Raw genomic sequence first — 9,443 nt, forward strand, 5'->3', positions numbered from 1 at the left:
GAAATGTACAGGACATTTTCTTGAATGTGTGTGCTGAGCAACAAGCTGAATGTTAGCTTCATGAAAAGAGGTCTTTATGAAGCTAGTTTAGGCATGAGGATATGAAATTCCTCTGGGGATGGTCAGCAACACAAGGCATTCATTTTTCCCTCATTTGCTTTATTCAAAAAGACTTTTCAGCTGCTGCTGGGAGAAGCTAGAGTCACTTGTGCTTGTCTTTGAGAAGACTTAGTTAAATTGCACCTTTCAGAATTAGCTTCCAATATTACAATAAAAATGAAATGAAATTAAATAAGAATGAAACCAGTTTCTGAAATAAACTGAAGTATATTGTCTTCTGTCTTTATATTTCCTGATGCCTATTTTTGACAGGACTGGTTTTGGTCTTGCTTTTCTTTCGCTTGTCATTTATCCCATATGATTCAGCTATGAAGGATGTTATCTATTAACCCAAAATGTAATACTAACATATCTGGTGTAATTTTTCTTCTGAATAAACAATTCCTAAATAAAAAAATATTTATTTTTCAAAACTGTTTTCATTTCACATTGCCTATAAATAAAGGGTTTTTAAAGGGTATAGGACTCGATAGGTATTTAATTTTGTACATATATAGACAAAACCAGCAAATATAATGATGATCTCTATGAAAAAACTATTTATCTATGACTATAGTATCTACACTAACTTGCAAATTTTGCATGTCTCTGTGCTTCCCTTATGTGTAATATATTGGAACAGACTGTAATGATATTGGCATCTGCAGTAGCTCTAAGATCAAATATTTTGATGAAGATTATGTACTCCTCTCACAGGAAGGAACTAAGACATATCCAGGGAAAAATAAATAGTCTCTTCAATCTGCAGCCTTTGAATCAGTATTATGCATGATAAAATAAAACAAATACTATAAAAATATTTCCAGCGTTAAAATTCCAATTAACTGTTCTAAGAGAGAAGTACCAAAACTTACCTTTAGCTTCCAATCTCTCAAATGGGATGGAGTTACTCAGAATGCAGAGCCGGTGGTATTAGACCCTGACCAATGGCAGTGGCATTCTGGGGCTGTGGGAGGTGGTACAGCTTCTACCCTCAACTGGGGACCTCAGCCCAGGGAGTTTCTCAGACTTCAAACACCTTTGTATTTATTTTGCTGAATCGAATTTTAGCAAGGTCAAACAAAGGTGTGTTGTAAGTAAATGGCATTTATTTCGTGTCACAGCTTTTTACCCTTTCCCCTCACATTTCTTACTGCTCCTACCAACGTACCAATAACATTCTCAGTTGCATTCTGGAAACAATCTTTTGGGTGTCCCGATAATCTAGAAGTGCATATTTTCCAACATCTGAAATCAAGGCTTAAGCAAATTGGATTACATATGAATATTTTTTCCTATATGTAACATTTCTATTTTGGTACTCATTGTATGTGATGATGTTTAATGAATTTCAATCTGCTGTGGGTATTATCTGGTGTGTATTTAGAGATATTTTTTCTCCTTTTACTTTTCTATAAGTACTTACAAGGCAATACTCATAGGGTCTACTCTTGCCAGAATGTTTTCCTTCTGAAGGGGAAATACCACTTCCTATTATATATTATATATTATATATTATATATTATATATTATATATTATATATATTATATTATATTATATTATATTATATTATATTATATTATATTATATTATATTATATTATATTATATTGTATTGTATTGTATTATATTATATTATATTATATTATATTATATTATATTATATTATATTATATTATATTATATTATATTATATTATATTATATTTTCCTACTATAGCAGATATGAACTGCTATAATATGCTGCAAACGATAGGCATACACAGTAGTATCACACACGTTATTACACCAGAAAAAGGTTTTACAATGTTAGCAGAAGTCAAGGTATCTCTTTTCCTTATCAATGGTATGTTCTTTATTATCAGTTCCTACTTAATTCTGGACTTACTTTCATATTACAGGTATTTTGTACAGCATACAACAATTCCTTTGAACTTTTTTATCATTCCTCCAATGCTTCAATAAAGAGTACTTCCTAATACTGTCAATGTCCTATATTAATGGTTAGTAAAAGGCAGAACCCCTTCCTTATCTATGGAGGGATATGATTCACGCAGAAGATTCCGACGTTCTAAGCAAAACTGATTCCCTTTGCTTTATATAATTTCTACATCAATCTTTTTCTAATAAGAAAACTGTCCTAGAAGGCTCATTTGTACAAAGGACCGAAAGCATGTTAAGACTTTTAAGCCAGCTCTCAATAATTTGAATGTCCAACATTGAACTTCTGGCGTTAACCTAGGGAATCCAGGACATATGAAAGGATTTGACAGATAGATAGGTCAAAGGGTAGAAAAGCAACAGCTCTGCTAGCAGATAGGTAGAGGGTAGGGTACTGTAGGACATATCAAATGGCACTAGCTATCATGTACTATTTTGGCAACTGAGTCAAGTTTGCAGTGCCTTACAGTACTATGACCTCTCCTAGATAACAGATTTCTTTCTAAGGAAGTTTCAGCATGATTTGTTTCTATGAAAACTGAGGCATTGATCTTTAAATCAGATATTTCGAATTTCTGTATTCACAGTCCTTTCCCACTGTAAAAGCAGCTTCTGCCATGAAGAATCAGGGCAATAAATACAGTGGGAGCACCACACTGCTGTGTCTTGTTGATTTTTCTTCAGGTCAGTAGCCTTGACCTCAGTTTACTCTGTAAGTTTGCGATCTAGTTGCTTTCAATGCCTATGTATGCTCCTTTCTGGCAACAAAACACATATCTTCTGCAACAAAATGCATCATTTCACCTTCTCACTACTACTGGGAACTTTTATGCTGCTCCATGTGTTGAAGTAATTAATGTTTCTTCAGTTTTAAGTGTTTTATTTGCTGCTGTGCGTGGTGATTTAAGATTTACTCTACTAAATCCTCACCCTCAAATGTCTTCTTCATTTACAAAACATATTCTTTCTAGACAGGCACAGCATTCATTGATTTCACTTGTACAAAAGACCCCAATCTTGTATTCTTTATTGAAGGAAAATTCTTATCTACAACAAATTCTTCATATCTATATCAATGTTTTTTCTTTATTCTTACACAACTAAGTTGATTTAGACATACTGTGACATAGGGCCTGAAACTTTTGTATCTTTTGGTCTGTAGGGTTGCTTTTTTCGTTTTATTAAGACCAGTGAAGTCCAAACACCTTTGGCTCTGAATCTTAACTTAGTCTTGATTTTAGTGGCTTACTGCATTCCTGTCAGACTACAATATGCTTTGCTGGTCTGGTTTTCCAGAAACACTCAGCAAGTAAAATTAATTGATTTCTATTTTTTGTTAAAGCTATGGAAACTTATCTGAAAAAAAAAGATATATATTATACAAAGCATTTTACAATCTTATGAGTATGGTGACACACACATTTTGCCAATAAGGGTCAAACAGAGAAAACAGTTATGTTTGTCTTAATTTATACTTTAAAGAACCAGAACTTGGAGACTGAGTGGTATACCTGTAGGGGACATGCCTTAGTTGATGCTGGAATTAATGTTTGGCATTTTGTTCGAGGTTGGATACTAGATGTCCCGATGGTATCAACCCTAGACTAGCCAGAAACCCAATATTTAAGCAGTTCAAGAATACTATGCCATTAAGAGCAAAGGAAAAGAAAGACTACTTATAGCCCTTGTGGTGTTGCTGAGCAGAAAGACAAGCATTTAAAAAAGTTCACAGAAAATCTATGCTTAAGTTAGGAACCGATTCAGATCACTGCCTTGTGCTTTCTGAACCCTGTTGTCACAGAAGATAATGAAATTCCTGACTATGACTAAAGGATATTTGGGACTGAGCTTTCATGTCCTCTAATCCCATCACTGACACTTGGTTTTTTCCCAGATCCTCTGGCCTTGTGCAGTTTAAGTTACTGTCTTGCAAACTTCCTTAGTTGTCTCTAAATCTTGCTGTCTGGCTTACTAACACGGGCTTGGTTAAGAGCTCACAAAAGTTAATGGAGAGTTCCTTTGGATTCAGTGTTTTTTGGAGCATGACTTCAGCTGGAAGTATATCCAGCTGTGGTCATTGCCTAACACATTCCTAACTAAAATGCATTCCCACTGTATAATTGTTGGTGGTGCTAAATGAATTAATTTATTTCCTTGTTTTTTGAGAGGGCTTTGTTTCCATTTCAGTTCTCTGAGTTCTTGGAGGTGCAATGACTCCTAACTGTGTTCTTGAACTCAGTGCCAAATCCTCAGGGTTGTCCTATTCTTGTTTTTCCAAAACCTTGATTATAAAGCACTAAGCCTTTGATTCAGACTGTCAGCATCCACTTGATATAAATATATTTTTTTTTTTTTGCTTTGTTTTCTTTGAGCCTCACAGATTCATCCCCAGGAACTTGTGATAAGAAAGAATGCATGGGAAAAATACTAGCTTTGCCATAAAATGATAAATCCCGTCTGACCCTGAGAAAGAGTTTGTCTGTAGTACCTTCTCGGTCTACCAGCCTGAACAGAAGTACAGGTCTTTAGTCTGCTGCATCAGCTCTGGAAAGTTCTAATGCTGATTGTTAACAAGGAGGCAAGATAATATCCAGCTTTGAAAGGAGTGACAGGAGAGTCCCAAAATGGGTCGTTCGTTTGGTTGTTTCGACTTGGCACCTGGCTAAAAGGTGTTTCCAGTGTGAAACTATAGAGGAAGTGCAATAAACAAAGATGTTGATGTATTTTCATATAAAACAATAGCAACAAAATGAAAGATCACCTTCTCCTGGGCCAGGGGCCAGTCCACATAAGGGAGAGGAAATACGTGAGTGTTCCACTACTGGTGACAGTAAGTTCAGCTGCTTGGGCTACAGTCTCTTAAAAAGACATAGTTGGTTTCCTCCAACTCTTTTCCACATTCTGTGGCCAGAAGTGCATCTGCCAGATGAACAAAATTGGGTCACTCACATTATGTGATGGGGACAATTGTGTTTTGGTCATATGGGGGAGGTCCATAAGTATTAATTTCTCAAGGTATGCTATCTCTCACAACCAAAATGCATGTAACTTTAGCCTGCTAATGCTAACATTAGCCTGTTAACATTAATGTCAGTGTGAGGAAGCAAATGTGGGGCACTTACAAAAGACAGTGGCAAAAAGTAGTCCATTTGAATTGGTATAAAGCAGAGCCATCTATTCCCAATCAAGTTGTTATGAGAAAGTCACCTCAGTGGTTATATGAAACGTCGGTCCTAAACTTGGCAGTTTACTAATATATTTAAACTTATGCAAGGGTTATTTTTAGAAAAAGCAAGTTTGTGTTGTTTACCTAAAAGATCTGTATAATACGTAGTTTATTTTTCATATACTAGGAGAGAATTCATAGTTGAAATAATAAAATGCCATACATTGTGTCACTTTGGTTAGTGATTTAAATATACTATATAATTTTCAAAATTTTTGCTCTTTTTTTAAATTATTATAAACTGTTACCTATTTAGGTCAGGTTTCAGATTGTTTGGTGGCACGCATGTAAACTTTATTAATAAAATGCCCACAATGAATGCTTGTTTTCTTGGACTGTACTGCTGAGAAGAGACTGCAAAGCAGAGCTAACTCCTTCTCTATACATTCTAAACTATTTGGAAAGACACCTATTGTTGTGAACTTGTAAAAAATTTATTTAAGAATTTAAAATATGATTTTTCAACCAATACCCTCTAACCTGCATATATGTACCACAATCTAATCCAACTGGATAGTAGTTAGCTTTCTTAATAAAAGTAGTATTTAGCACTCCAAACTATGTCCACTGAATGTTCGTGAAGAACTTTACTAAGGTGCATAGCAATGAACTTTCCCTTTTTGCACCTGGATCCATCTTCTTTGACATCCTATTTCTCTCAGGCCTTAAACATTTTCACAAATGTTATATGCTGTACCAAAGAGTCTGCTTTGTGTCCAAAGAAATGCTTTTTCTCAGCTTGTTCTTGGTGTGTGACATTATTATTTCCTGAATCATTAGTTGTGATTTGGTTTTCAATTTTAAATATGTGGCCAGAATCACAGTGAACAAAGAGAAACTGCAATGTGAAATCCTGTAATCATTGAAATTAGCTACAATCGAGTTCAGAGCTAAAATTCAGGCCAGTATTTTAGAGTGTTTCCTTCTGAGACATTGAACACCCTGACTCATCTTTCTGTTTGTTTGTTTGTTCTAAAGGCATAGTAGGAGGACAGAGAGGTAGGAAGCTGCTTTGATGCATCTCTTGCCTGTCTCAGTATCACTGGCATTTCATGAATTGCTGGATTGTGGAACCTCGTTCACCCTAGGACCCTGGGAAAAGGCGTGCATCATATGAGCCTCGTTGGGACCAGGGAACAAAGGCTGAAGAACAGAAAAACAAATGTCTCAGAGACAAGGAAAAAGGAAGGAAATCATGTGTCTGCAGAAGGGATTAGCATTTCCATTTTGCTCATCAAAGTTAAACAAAGTACAAAAGAAGGATTTAGAGTGCTCCAACTGTTCCATCCCTTGTGCAAACCACCATAAACAGGAGGAAAAAGAGAGTTAAACAGAAAATGTGAGATAGCTACAATTCTTTTTACTAATAAAGTCTTGTTTAGATTTAGTTATTTCTGCATAAACAGTGAATGCAGGGAAGCAAAAAGGCTTTTTAATGAGTCATGGAAATAACTAAAAATGCATTACATATGGATCAAGTGCCTTATTTCTCACCTCAGTTTGCCTGATTTTCAGTTCTCAATGGCAAATTCTCTTTCAGTTCACATGCCCTTAGAAGCTGTTGTTCTTTTCCTTTAAAGTTACTTTTATTGTCACCTTTTACTTCCGTGGTTGATGTAGGCAGATTAAAGTGTCAGATCTTGTAGTATAAGACTTTTTTCCTGTCATTCAAATAAGAATTGTTGCTTGTTTGTACTACCTGTCCAGCTGTTATTTTTTCTATCTTCCAGAAAAAAAAAAAATGGCATGTCTATTTAAAATTTGTCAGACGTGCTGGATCTGGTTAATATTGACTACTAACAGTGACATCTCAGAATATTTTAATGCAGTCTGGTCTACCAAACAATAACGCTTTTCTAAATGAGCACCCACAATATTGTTTTCTTGCATATGTAAAGCCCATATCGATTTAGACTCCGATTCATCATTGCATTCAGTATATCTGAAATTTCTTAGTTGCAAAGAATAAAACATTAGCTTTAACAGGCACCATGCACATTTACAGTAAAATCAAACAACAAATCCACAGTTACGACAGGAATGGATGGGTCCCACTTTTCATTTAGAAAGGTTGATTTAGGACCTGCAATATCTGCTTCTGAAATTATTAAACTTTGTTGCAAACTATGAACATGATCCAAAAGCTATTACTTTTAAACATCTTTAGACAGGCTTGCTGGCATGACTGTCCTGTAAAATTCAAAGATCCTCCTTAAATACATTTCCAATTTTACCTCTCTAACATTTGTTTGTACAATCAGCCTGTAAGTTAAATCCATCATAGAGTGCTGTTCACTCTTTCTGTATGTTAAAAATTTTCAAGCAGATGAAAAGTTTGTCAGATTATTACTTTATATTATATATGAATAAACCATATGGTTAGCTTAGAAAATCACTTAGAAAACCAGACAAATCTGATTGTTCAAACTCTGCTAAAAAAGGTCTGAAATAGCCTTAATAATGAATTGCATTCCTTGCACTTGTTTTTATTTGATTCAAAAGTGTCAAGAGAATATATTTTTCTCAGAATATTTAGTAATTTTAGTTTGGACACAGCTGGCAGGTAATGATCTAATTTGGGCTGGTGCTTAAGATAGCATTTTTCCTTGCTCCATGTAAGTATGCAGAGGAGAGATGGAGAGATGTATTTTCTGAAGATTTGCTGGAGAAAGCATAATGGGTCAGGTTTTTTCTACCTTGTTACTAATTCTCTCGTACTTTTGAAATTAGTTGGGTGAAAACAAATGTGCATTTTGTGCTTCATTGGTCTATCAGTTATGTGTACACACGCAGATATATGAAGGTTGTACTGTAGTTTGTTAATGAAGGCAGTCTCAGGAATTCCCACTGAGGCCAAAGATGGGAGTCAGAGCTTCAGACTCACATATTTGGGCTATATTCCACTGACATTAGACAGACTGCCGTTCTTCTAAAACCAAATTTACAGTTTGCTGTTTAAGAGGTATAATTTGCATCAGTTTTGAGAAAGAGTTGGGAAAGGAATCTCTGTTCTTCCTTTAATCATAGTTGAACATAAGATAGCATTGCTGAGTATGCAAGCATGTGGTGTTGCAGAATGTTTTTTATTAACATTCAGAGCTATTGTCTGCTGTTCCAGCCCAGCCTGTGGACTGGTTGGTGTTAGACCCTTTCAGGAAAATGCAGTTCCTGGCCCCAGAGACGGAAAACTTCTGAGTGTTTTTGCTTAGCTAAACAAGTACAGTTCAAAGCCGGGTTATCATATTTATCGCTAAAAGATGTATGGTGTTTCACTTGGGATGGAAAAATAAACCAGAAACAAGGTTCAACAAGACAAGAATTTGGAATTCACTAGAGCACAGGCTTCACATTGTGTTTTGTATGTTGACATACCCATTTATTCAAAAGAAATGGTGAAGACTATTATATTATAGTTATTTCTTGGATAGAGACTGTAAAAGACTTTATGTAGCATAATGAGGGTGATAACGTGCACGATATCCTGAGTAAATTTGAAATTGAGGACATGAATTAAAGTTCATGTTCTCATCAGCTAAATTTTACCCAGTTCCCTATAATGTTTGAATATGAAATTGTATGTGTGTTCACAGGTTTGCATTTTGTACTGCATATATTGCAGAGGTTTATACCCTCTACATATGCTTCTAAAATGTTCAAAAAATGTTTCTAAAGAGGACAGCATGACTGTTTGCATTTGAATGCCTTCATGTAATCCTACAGTTGTAACATAAAGATGATCTCTACTTTCACTGAATTTGTTACAAAATGCATGAATATGAATTACTTGTAGTATCTTAAATTTTATAACGTTAGTACAACTCACTAACAAGTAATTCTCACCTACAGTGATTCAAAGAAGTCATAATTACTCCAACCTACAGAACATAATCTGAAAATCATTAATGCAGTTAATAAACTGGTCATTATCATACTTTGCTCAGGCACAAGTGTGTCAGACATGCAGCTGGCATTCATGTTATCATAGTATCGGTTGCATCCTTCAATGGCATTGATGCATTGTCTCCTTTTGATTGTTTCTTCTAGCGGTAGTCAAGTTAGTTGTTCTGAGGGCATTGATGTCAAGGGAAGCTCTACTGACATTAACCTATGTTGCTCTGATCTGATGTTTGGGAAATGTTTTCATTCTCTTAATCTCTTATGGAATCAAGGATTGAATA

This window comes from Vanellus vanellus (assembly GCF_965231255.1).
Source record: "Vanellus vanellus genome assembly, chromosome: 1".
Taxonomy (NCBI): Eukaryota; Metazoa; Chordata; class Aves; order Charadriiformes; family Charadriidae; genus Vanellus; species Vanellus vanellus.